The 12,438-nt window shown below is 41.4% G+C and overlaps 1 protein-coding gene across 21 annotated transcripts in view; it reads left to right on the top strand.

Annotated features, from left to right (window-relative positions):
* Nucleotides 1-4,925: 4,925 nt before the first annotated feature.
* BAZ2B (bromodomain adjacent to zinc finger domain 2B) overlaps nt 4,926-12,438 on the top strand; it is a 186,026-nt gene continuing 178,513 nt past the window's right edge. For 8 of the 21 annotated variants that reach the window (XM_060257178.1, XM_060257167.1, XM_060257166.1 and 5 more), the window contains exon 1: nt 4,938-5,256. The gene's annotated coding sequence lies outside the window, so the exon portion shown is untranslated. Of the gene's footprint in view, nt 5,257-12,438 lie in introns of all 21 variants that reach the window. The other 13 variants (XM_060257179.1, XM_060257177.1, XM_060257173.1 and 10 more) reach the window with 6 other exon arrangements.

The following is a 12,438-nucleotide window of genomic DNA, read 5'->3' as shown; positions in this document are numbered from 1 at the left end:
GAGTCTGAGTAGAAACCACAAGATAATTTCTCTCCATTTTATTCCTGTAAAACCAGAAGATAAAAGAAAATGTACACAGACTTTTTCTAATATATGTGAAGTTTCCACTTTTAATGTAACCATTGCATATAATAGTCTCATTGTCTGACAATGCCTTATTGAACTGTTGTGGCCAATCAAAAAGTGTCAATGCAAGTGTCTTAGAACATAAGAACATAAGAGAAGCCATGTTAGATCAGGCCAATGGCCCATCCAGTCCAACACTCTGTGTCACACAGTGGCAATATATATATATATATATATATATATATACACACACACACACACACACACACACACACACTGTGGCTAATAGCCACTGATGGATCTCTGCTCCATATTTTTATCTAAACCCCTCTTGAAGGTGGCTATGCTTGTGGCCGCCACCAACTCCTGTGGCAGTGAATTCCACATGTTAATCACCCTTTGGGTGAAGAAGTACTTCCTTTTATCCGTTTTAACCTGTCTGCTCAGCAATTTCATCGAATGCACATGCACATGATACATGTGCAGTTTAGTATGCATAAATGTAGTGTATGCTTTGCATCAACTTAACATAATAGCTCAACATTATGGGTCTGCTCAAAGTACTGTGACAATGCTCTGGTGTACCAAATGTGGTGTACTGAGACAGCGCTAATAGTTTTAAATTGATAAGTAAATTATGGTTTTATATGTTTTATTGAATTGATTGTTTTTATGATGTTGTGAGCCGCCCTGAGTCCGCTTGTGGAGAGGGCGGGATATAAATGTAAAGTAATAAATAAATAAATAAATCTACATGTACAGTACAGTACAACCTCAGATTTTCCTATCAACTGAACTGAACATTTCAAGTTGCCTTTATACTAACCGTTGGTCTATCAAGGACAATATTATATACTCTGACTGGCAGGATCTTTCATAGCACCTACCCCCTGATGCTCTTTGCTGGAGATACTGGGGATTTAACCTCAGACCTTCTACATGCCCTACCTTTGAGCCATAGTCCCATGCCATTCTGATCTATCTATTCCTCCCATCCCATAATCTTAGGGGCAACAGTGACTGGCACATGTACCCATTTAGGCTATCCAGTCTCTTGCATATCACATTTCACATAGAGGTTCAGAATGTATAGGGAAAATGTCAGAAAACTATATTCCTAATGTTTCAGTGCACAACTTAAGTCATCTGCAGACTGTAGGAGCTGTCATCTGCAAATATGTAAAGACACCGTAATATCTCCAGTTGGCAAACTTATTCTGGTGGAATCTTTGTGCAAGACAAGTTTTTGTTGTTTATGTGTCAAGTGATGGTAAAAGAGCCATGATGGAATATGATGGAAGTGTACGTGGGAAGCATATCCCTGGCCTGGACAGCCCAAGCTAGCTGGATCTTGTCAAATCTTGGAAGATAAGCAGGGTTGGCCCTGTCTAGAATTTGGATGGGAGACCTCCAAGGAACACCAGGGTTGTAATGTGGAGGCAGGCAATGGCAAACCACCTCTGAACATCTGTTGCCTTGAAAACTCTATGGAGTCTATGACTTGGGGGGGGGGGAGTGGGTACATAAATAAATCATGGATAAATATGCAGATCCTACAAAATATGTACATCCTACAAAAATTCAAAACGAACTGTCTGTCTTTATATAGAGATGTTCTGTTTCCTCACAATGGCTAGTAGCAATTCATGGACTTCTCCACCACTAGTTTGTCTAATGCCATCTTAAAGCCACAAGCCACTAAATTAGCTTGTGCCAGGATGTGAAACCTAACTTACAAAGGTACAAGGGAGATAGCACTTGCACATGCAAAACTAATGTCTGCTATAAGATATACATCAGTGCCCTAACTAGTAAAGGGCTTTGCTTAAAGAGTTCTCTCACTCTGAAGCGTAACTGACATGATTTGCAAAATTATTCACTCAGTACTCAGTTGTAATTGTTGTTAGGCCACATGATGAAGGGGGATAGCTGTTTTTTTCTCGCAAAGACTCCACCCTCTCTGAGGAAGCCACCTTTATCCCCTTGTTTGCTGTTAGCATATTTCCTGTCTGCAGGGTTAGCAAGCACAAAGATTATATATCTCAGGGCTTTTTTGTAGGAAAAAAAAACAGGAGGAACTCATTTGCATATTAGGCCACACACCCCAATGTCACCATTCTTTCACACAGGGCTTTTTTATAAAAAAAGCCCAGCATGAACTATTTGCATATTAGGCCACACCCCCTGATGCCAAGCCAGCCAGAACTGCGTTCCTGTGCATTCCTGCTCAAAAAAGCCCTGTATATCCTTAACTAATAATTGGTTACATTCATTCCAGTTAGGGGTCTGTGTCCAACCATGCAGGGCCCTTAAGAGATGGAGGCAAATTCTGCTGATTCTCCCATCCCAACACAGCCCACTGAAACTCCACCCATCAATTTTTGTTCCTGGGAATCCTTGAATCTTTTGGAACAGGGATGGCCAAACTTGCTTAACGTAAGAGCCACATAGAATAAACATCAGATGTTTGAGTGCTGCGAGACATGAACAAATATTAGATACACGTCTTTATGAAAATTCTTAATACTATCTTTGCACAGAAATACAAAAAACATACGTATGCACTTTACAACACAACCATGCTAGAAGGAGACATTAAAAAAAAAAAAAGCTGGGAATAACAGTCCCCATAAGACCAGCATAGGGAAAGGTTAGGGAATTATTTTGGCACCCGTGGGTAGGCTTACAAGCCTCTGGTGGGGCCGGGAAATCTCCCACTTTTCAGATGGGAACTGTCATCTGCAAAGATTTCAGCTCCCGTGGAGAAAATGGCTGCTTTGAAGGGTGGACTCTATGACATTATACCCTGCTGAGGCTCCTCTCCTCCCCAAACCGTGCCCTCTCCCAGAATCACCCCTAAAGTTTCCAGGTATTGGAAAACCTGGATGACCTGGCAACCATACCAGTGGGAGAAAGAAACACACACATACCATAGAAATCACTGACTACTATTATGAATCACTCTTGACCTTGACAAGAGCTATGAAACTAAAGGGGAACCCTGCACCACCCTTTTTAATTCCATCTCTCTTCCCAGTTGCTCCCTCAGTTCTTGCACTCTCTTTCCTCATTCTAGTGGTGGAGGGAAAGAGCTTGCAAGCCTGCCTGTTTTCCCCTTCTTTGCTTCACACACAGTGGTAGAAATAGTCGCCTACCTGTGGCTTAGCACTCAGAGGCTGACTGAGGTCCCAATGCGAAGAATGCTTACTTGCATTAAATTCCTGCTCGACTTCTGGGAGTATGCGTAAAAGAACCATATGTTTTCTCCCGAGCCACAGTTTGGCCACTCCTGCATTAGAACATCGTAGTGGAGGTCTGCAGTGGTAGTGGGTAACTGGCAGCCATTGCCTCCTCCTCTTAAGAAAAATTATGCTCTTGGCAATCACAGAGCAAACCTTTATGTTACACTTGACACAGGTTGCCGCTGAAAATACAATCCGTTATTGAGTTATCCCCCACTTTGCGTTATCCCCACTTTGAGTTGTTATCTCCCACTTTGTAATAAACACCAATGATGTGACATCATATATGAGTGATAAGGTATGCTCTGACCTTTATATCCCAGACTAGCCTGATCTCATGAGATTTTGGAAGCTAAGTAGGGTCAGCCCTGGTCATCTGGTCAGTATTTGCACAGATGACTACCAAGGAATAGCCATGGTTGCAATGCAGAGGCTGGCAATGACAAGCCACTCCTGGACATCTCTTGCCTTGAAAATCCTACAGGGTGGCCAAACGTTTGCTTCAACCTGATGACCTTGCTGACCCTTCCAGTAACCCTGGGAAATCTAGGAAGGTTTTTTTCATCCACTAAGTTTTTTAGTAAAATTACTGTAACTAATATTTATGTGTTGACAGCCGTAATGGGGAGGAAGGAGAAAGAAGTATTGGGAATGCTTAGTTAAGAGAGTAAATTTTTTCCAGTCAAATGTAGCTGATTCAATGCCAATTTACTTGGTGCTAGTCTGTCGGGCAGTTTTATTTGTATTTCTTCTCTGTATGACCAACAACCAGTTGCTTTACTAAACCATTCCTTTAACTGGTAAGCATCTCTGTTAGGGGAGCAGCTTTGAAACTTGCTGTGGCACAACAAAGCTGGAATCTTGTGGAGTTCTTAGTTAGGAAGTTGTTGTGTCACTCTGTCTAAACAGGGATGAATGTCCAGAAAGGGCTGGACTGAGTGATCTTCAGGTATTCCTCAAACCAGCATTTGAATATTTTTGTATGTTCATTTTACATCCCATGCCCTTCAAGAAGTTCTGTTTCATTCCTGCTTCATGGGCGTCTTTGGCAATACTTCTTTTTCAGAACTGCTGGAACTGTTTCTCCAGAAAAATACAAGATATGACTTTTATTAATAAATTTAGACAAAACTGTTAAGCACTATTCTGCAATTGTTCCCCCCCCCAAGAAAGATATATAATTATGTGCCATGATTTTTATCTTAACGATACAGCTTCCTGGTTCTCAGAGAAATTTGGCAGTGGTTTCCTTTTATTTGTGAGTGAAAATCTATACTTTCTTTAAATGTCCTCAAGATTTGGTTTCCTTTGAAAAGAAAATATAGTGCAATCCAAATATTTCTACCAATCTGATTATGAAAGGGGAGGGGGGAGTCTTTTGCTTGTTAAAGTGCCTCTTTTTGTTTTCAGGTACAGTGTTGCTACATCTCAGGTAGAACAATTTCTGTCTTATATTTTGCAAGTCACATACTTCACCTGGGTTGGTTTTGGTCACGTGAACAGGCATGTTTACCGGTGACCTCAGTGCTCCACCTGCCTTTCAGTTTGTTTACCAGGAAATCAAGATGTGTAAACTGCAGGAAGTACTATTTGACCCTCTCCGGCAGTATCTCATTACAATAATTGCTAATCTCTGAATAAGACAGCCATGTTTTGTGAGTAACACAGGGAGAGAGAGAGAGAGAGAGAGGTTGTGTTAAGAGAGATTTTTAGGTGTTTACACAAATAGAGCGTTCTGAATGCTTGCCTTGGATTATGCTTTCTTGATAGCTTTTGATAATAGACATCTGCTGACCTCTGGGGTCAGTGAAGCCGGGACACAATAATATGTGTTCTTTCATCCCTCTTAACTGAGAGAAAGAAATATCACGGCTTGTTGTTCTGGAGTGCTGTCACTGTGCTGTATCGAAAGGATAATGGCTACTTCCTGATTAAACCACTATCCACAGTAAGCTCTTCGTATTACATCTCTGTTTGCCTTTGAAGGGAAGAGTGCTTAGTGTTTGTTTGTTTTTTCTTTTTAACAAATTTTTAACAAGGGAAACGTGAGTTTAAAATGTTTATGGGATATGGGTTAAAAGCTTACATTCAGCAGGAGATTTTCTCTGTTTTAACTTCTTCAAGTAAGGGAACGGTTTGTTCTCTTTGATTCTTAAATGTTTGGGGGGGGGAAATGTTTCAATGTATGCATGTTTGCATTTTCATTTATGCCTACTGTTTAAAATCTATCCATTTTACAGCTTGTGTTTGAACTATATGAGCATTTGAGCTATATTTTTCACATTACATGAGCATTTTTAGGCACTAAGTTCTATCATCATCTGAAGGAAAAATGTGGATCTATTGCAGTCCCAGGCTAAAAGCACTGTCAGCTGTAAAAATTAGATTTGATTTGTATTTTATGTCAATATGCTAATTCTTATATAGCTAATGGTATATTGTTATAAGAACACATTTTGGAAAAAGCAGAGTGGAATGAATACAAAATGTAACTTTTGTCCCCAGAATGCCATATTAACTTTAATGCTCTCTGAACGTTGGGTGCAATCTGGTCAAAGTTTTAATTTTAATTCAACATGTTAATTCTATTGGTTTCAATAGGACACAGTGGAGAGTTCAGATTCATCAACAGGACCTCTACTTTGGTTGGATTGTGCCCACAATTTCACATATTGATTAACAATTTAACACTGTAAATATATACATGAAATCCGAGTGTTGAATGTCAATTAAGTTATACCTGCTTTGAGCCAAACTAAAGTTGATGGAATTACTAGAACAAAAAGGGTACATGGTATTAAACAGAACATACTTTCCCACTAAGGATAACGTACATGGTATTCATCAGATGAAAATGAATAACATTTTCTTATTACTTAACTAAAGGTATAATCCTAATGACGCTTCCCTAGAAGTAAGACCCATTGAATAACATGGAATGTACTTCTGAGTTGACCTATTTAGGATTACTCCCTGAGAATATAATACAGTGAATGCATATTAAGAAATAAGCATTCTTAAACTCAGTGGAGCTAACTTCTCCATACAAATGGATGTAAGTTCTCAAAGGAAAAGGATGCAAGTTCTTATGGGATGCAATTCTGAGAATGGCTTGCTGGGAGGAAGCCCTATTGAATAAAAAATTGAGAATTGCTCTCATCAATTGCCAAATCTGATCAGAAGCAAGTAGGACCATGTTGGGTGTACTTCAGCTGATAATTTGGTAAAATTAACAAGAGGCAAAACTCAAGAGGTGCTGAGGGAAGGCTCCAAGACGGTGGGGAGGGACGGTGGCTCAGTGGTAGAGCATCTGCTTGGGAAGCAGAAGGTCCCAGGTTCAATCCCTGGCATCTCCAAAAAAGGGTCCAGGCAAATAGGTGTGAAAAACCTCAGCTTGAGACCCTGGAGAGCCGCTGCCAGTCTGAGAAGACAATACTGACTTTGATGGACCAAAGGTCTGATTCAGTATAAGGCAGCTTCATATGTTCATGACTAAATATGTCCAGTGGATTCGGGGTAGTCTCGCTCTATTTCACATGCACGTTTAAAAAAAAAAATTACAAATAAATGTTGGTAATTATACTATCTATATCCAGTATCGACTAATGAATTAAACCTTGAATGGGAAAAGAGAAAATTGTATAATATTCAGTATGGTTCCAAAGTCCAGGTGCTAACCATTACACTGTGGAGCCTAGTCAAAGGAGAAGGATTATGATTTAAATCCAACCCACTATGAGTAGAGCTCTGCTCCTTGGAATGGCTTTCTTGCTTCTCCTTTCATGTGTCTCTGGAGAAGGCATTCCTGAGGACGACTGGGTGATCATTGTGAATGGTAGAGAATGTGGTTCCAGTTGCAAGGAGGTAGAGGGATCAACAGACATTTTAAATCCCTCCCACTATGTGGTTAAAAGTCCTTTGTGCTCATAGAAGGGTCCAAGCCTAGGTATTTAAAGAAATTAACTTCTTTTAATTTTTTCTCTCCCCCGCCCCCCGCCAGCTTAGTGACTTTCCAATACCACCATGAGCCTTAACTTTTGTTTGCTACCAAATTTGTTTAGGAAAATAGGCATATACTGCCCCAGTGAAATCCAACCACTAGGACCGATAAATTTCTGTATTAATATTTTCGTACTAATTATGATCTGGATTTATAAAGAAGACTTAATAAAGCCATATGACAACTTCCTGTGATAGCATCCTTTGGTAAATGGATAAATATTGTTGGTGTTGTCTGGTTTGTGGTAAGAAATGTTTACAGTAAATAGCCTGGGATAGTTGTTAATAGTTTGAGATTGATTTCCACCCATGGCAGAACTTTCTTACGTTGTACCCCATTCACAAGGCCTTCGTTAGGCAAAGAAACCAGAATCCTTGTGCCATTATTGTTTTTCTGAACGGAAAAGAAAAAAAGTTTTAAAACATCAGAATGCTGACTCTTGGCTTGATGGCCAAGGACTGCCATGAGGAGTGACCAGGAGGACAAAATTCTTGGGGGCCTACAGAGTCAGGCAAGTCATGTGATTTGTTTGCACATGCTGTTTGCCTTGATGGTATGAGGGGAACTCATGATGGTTCTCCAAAGCCTTGGATTCGGATGGACCAGAAGACCAGCTATAAATCCCCCCTGCTCCACTTCTGGATGTGTTATCTGATAATATGTTGTGAACCTATCTAAACCTGCTCCCTTGTTCTTCTTTTAAACGACCTGAACTTTAGCCGAAAACAAGTGTGAATACTGCAGGGGAAGCATTATCTCCTGCTTATTTTCACATTGTAGATGCCCAGGCAGCTATTATACAATGTGACAGGGCTTTTTTTGTAGCTAAAGCCCAGCAGGAACTCATTTTCATATTAGGCCTCACTCCCTGGCATCACCATTGCTTTACACAGGGGTTTTTTTTGTAGAAAAAGCCCAGCAGGAATTTATTTGCCTATTAGGCCACACTCCCTGACACCAAGCCAGCTGGAATGGCATTCCTGAATGTCCCTGCTCAAAAAAGCCCCGCCATGTGATGTACTGACAATGCAATCCTAAACAGAGTTATATCCTTCTAAGACCATTGACTTCATTGGATTTAGAAGGTTATAACTCTGTTTAGGATTGAACTGTGACAGGTCATGACATCTCTGTGTGGTTCATCAGGCCCTTGGAACATATGAAGCTGCCTTATACTGAATCAGACCTTTGGTCCATCAAACTCAGACCTTTGGTCCATCTCAGACTGGCAGCAGCTCTCCAGGGTCTCAAGCTGAGGTTTTTCACGCCTATTTGCCTGGACCCTTTTTTGGAGATGCCGGGGATTGAACCTGGGACCTTCTGCTTCCCAAGCAGATGCTCTACCACTGAGCCACCGTCCCTCCCCGAAGTGGGCTTATAAATCAGTGTGCCAGGAAAAGTTAAAGTTGGGTGTGTGATTTGAAGGCTTATGAATGGAGCCAACAAATGGCTCCTGAACAGCAGCAACTTTCAATAGATGAGTCCTCTCAATCAACCATTTCAGGACTGGCGATGAGGACATTTGAAGCTACTCTACAGCTTCTGAACAATAAAAAGCACAGGAGAATATTCACAGGAATTAATCCCAGTAACCCTTGGACTGGTGAAGTGAACTACCAGAGAGGCTGAACCATTGAACCATTTACTCGAGATAATAAAATCCAGGAGTTGGGAATGCCTAATAAGCCAAGTGAAGTAGATTAATTAGTCTACTACATGCCTCTACCCAACACTTTCAAGTGTTTCTTCAGAAAAGGACGGAAGTTTCAGAGAACTGGGTGGTCTTGAGACTATTAGATCAGCCTGAATTCCTGTGACCCAGATTATTTAAAATTTTGACACCCCCACCAAAAAAAACCTACCCCTCACAGATTTTAAAAAGCAGACATTCCTCTTTTTCTTATCTGTGTGGTTGAATTATATTTAATGGATTCATCCAAAAGGCCTCTCTACATTACAATACAAACTCAGCAGCTGAATCTCAGATTGTGCTTAACTTTCCTGATGCTCAGGCACAAGCCTTGTGTTTAGGAGCTCCCTGGTATGAAGCTGTTAGTCTATTTGGATGAAGCAACAAACTAAAGTTATTTCCTAGCCCAGGAAGTAAGTAATTGATTCTAAGCATGCAAAAGGAGAAAGAAAGGAATAAGAGGAGGCGGTAGGGGCGTAGTACAAGACTCATGCTCAGTCAGAAACATTTATCACTGACTTCATTATTAGGAGATGGATGCAAGAAACTAAGAGTAGCGTTCTGCTCACACTACTGATCTTTCCTGCCCCTTTTGCAGCTCTCTGTTCCACTAGAAAAGCTGCTTCTGAGGGCCAAACTAGACATTACATCAACCCCGCTTTTAGCTTGTGAACACATGCCATTTTTTGAGCTGAAATTGGCCACTCCAAAATGCCAAGTGAACCCAATTCTGGTGATCTTGACCTCCATGCACCTTTTTAGATGCTGGAAAAGCTGCAGTTTTGGTGCTGGAAAAAGCACGCTGGTGGTGGGGAAACAATATTACATAGTCCCACTGTGCTGCAGGCCTAATCAGGACTGGGCATAAGCAGCATTTTTTAAAATGGCCAAGTTCAGCTCTAAGATGACATCGGCATCCATATGACATACCTGTGGACTTTCTGTTTGGCCCTGAGAGTGTGCAGTTCCTTGAGAGCAGGGAAATGCAGCATACACATGGGTGGTGGTTGGGGGAACAGTTTGTGTTTTCAGTGGGAAAGTCAGAAATTCTGGGCCCCTTTGGTGCATGAGCAAAAGTATATTATGATAACACAAAAGCAGTTTGGATCCATCCTTATGTTAGCTAGTAGCTTCTTTATACTATGGCCTGGGTCCCACAAAACTAGGGCTGCCAAGCCCCCGGTCCGGGCGGGGGTTCCCCTGCCCAGGAGGTTCCCAATCCACCAGCCCACATTGGGTCGGTGGGGGGAACTTCCCCCGACATTGCTGGTGCGATGACATCACCCGGAAGTGACGTCATTGCACTGGTGATGTCGTGCGGCTGCCACTCTAGGCGTTTCTGGGGAAACTCTATGGTTTTCCCGGACACTCTAGCCATTTCCCTCCCAAATGGCTAGAGCGTCTGGGAAAACCATAGAGTTTTCCCGGAAACACCTAGAGTGGCTGCCGCATGATGTCGTCGGCGTGATGTCGTCACTCGTGGGTGACATTGTTACGCTGCACGTGCAAAGCACGCACAAAGGAAGTCCCCTGCTGGAGGCTGCAAGGGCATCCCTACATAAAATGTTACTGCTAATGGAAGGATGAGAACAAAGTTAGAGTCCAGTGGCACCTTAAGACCAGTATAAGCTTTCATGCGCGGGCACACCAAAGCTTATACCTTGAATCAAACTTTGTTGGTCTTAAAGGAGGCACTGGATGCAAACTTTGTTCTGCTGCTTCAAACCAACATGGCTACTCACCTGAATCTTATCTTGATGGAAAGATAAGCCATTCTCATCAATTCCCCCATCTTCAATGAGCACAGGGGGGCACGTCGAGCTGCAGCAGAAGTGGGGAGACAAGGCAGTTGCGGCCCCTGCCCTGACATAAATGGTTTTGTCTGAGAAAGGTTTTGTAGGATCCAAGCCAATAATGCTTCTAGCTATATATTTGATTCTAGCATATTACTGGTCCTTTATACTCAGGACCAGCAAGCAAACAAGCAGAGACATGCTTCTTCCTGTTTCTGTCCTTACTTTATTTCCATGAACATGTTAATTATGGGTTTTTTAAAATTTGGATTTTGTACAGTCCTGTCCTGAGTAACCATTGTAGCTGAACAACATAGGACTCATTTAATTATCAAAATAAGGCTAGCTTGTTTTAGACTCTAGGGAAACAGAAAGACGGATAGACACGCTTATTATAAGCATCAGCTCCAACATCTGAAGAAAATAAAAGGCATTCGGCTTAAATTAGTTGCAACAGATTCAGAGCATTACCAATCTATGTTTTGAATGCAGGAAACTAAACTTGTAGAAAAAGGAAAACAGAACTAAGTTGTTAGCACATCATTTTTGTTGAAACATTTCACAATTTAAATTACAGTTAAACAGATATAGACCACATTCTTCAGTCCGCTGACTCTGGAAGTGTTCCAGTAAAGGCACTGTGGCTACTTCAGAGTAAGTGGTTTTGAGAGTAAAGATCCTGCTGTTTACTTTATTTGTTGTGCCTTAACTTAAAACAGCATTGCTTTATGAGAAGAAGAGCACTAATTCTGATTTGTAACGGAGTTTTGTGTCATGCAGTCAAATGAGTCCTGGTGGGCTATTTGTGCTTCTCTTGGCATTTTAGAACTGGTTTTGATTTTAACTCAAGCTGGCATATGCTAATAAATCGTGGTGCAATAACGACTCTTAGGTTGCTTCACCTTTCTGAACCGGAAGAAGGAATCTTTTAACTTTTGATATATTGGTCTCGAGTTACACATTTATTTCTTAAGCATTGGATACAATTTAAATGCCCTGAACCGGACAGTCCAGGCAAGCCTGATCTTGTCAGATCTCAGAAGCTCAGCAGGGCAGACCCAGGCTAGTATTTGGATGGGAGACCTCCAAGGAATACCAGGGTTGTAACTCAGAGGTAGGTAATGGCAAACCAGCTCTTGAACCTCTCTTGTCTTGAAAACTGCACTAGGGGGCCGCCATAAATTAGCTGCAACTCGATGCCAACAACAACAAACAGTTTTAAATCCTTTAGAATTGAGCTGACCGTAAGGGCCTAATGTGTTTTGAGGGATAGGCCAGTAGATAGCTGAGTTCTTTACTAGAAACAATATATTTTTGTGTTCTGTCTCCTTCAAAAAAAGTTGATCTCCGATAACTAATAGGGAAGTGGCTGTGGCTTAGTGGTAGAACGTTTGTTTTGTATTCCCAGCATCTCCAGTTAAAAGAATTCGGGTTGGGGCTTTGCAGGCAACACAGTAATGTTGCTGGCAACGTACTGACATAGCTTCCTGTTCAAATGGGAGTGATGTCAGCACTCACTGGCAATGCTCTAGCTGCATTTGGCCAAGAGTTTTGACTGAATGCTAAAGCACTGCTGGCAACATACTGACATCATTTTCAGTTGCACAGGAAGTGATGTCAGTACACAAGGATGCTTGCTTATTTATT

Source organism: Heteronotia binoei, chromosome 16 (genome assembly GCF_032191835.1).
Source record: "Heteronotia binoei isolate CCM8104 ecotype False Entrance Well chromosome 16, APGP_CSIRO_Hbin_v1, whole genome shotgun sequence".
In the NCBI taxonomy this organism is placed as follows: Eukaryota; Metazoa; Chordata; class Lepidosauria; order Squamata; family Gekkonidae; genus Heteronotia; species Heteronotia binoei.
The sequence above is the reverse complement of the archived record's forward strand: the minus strand, read 5'-3'. Positions and strand labels throughout refer to the sequence as shown.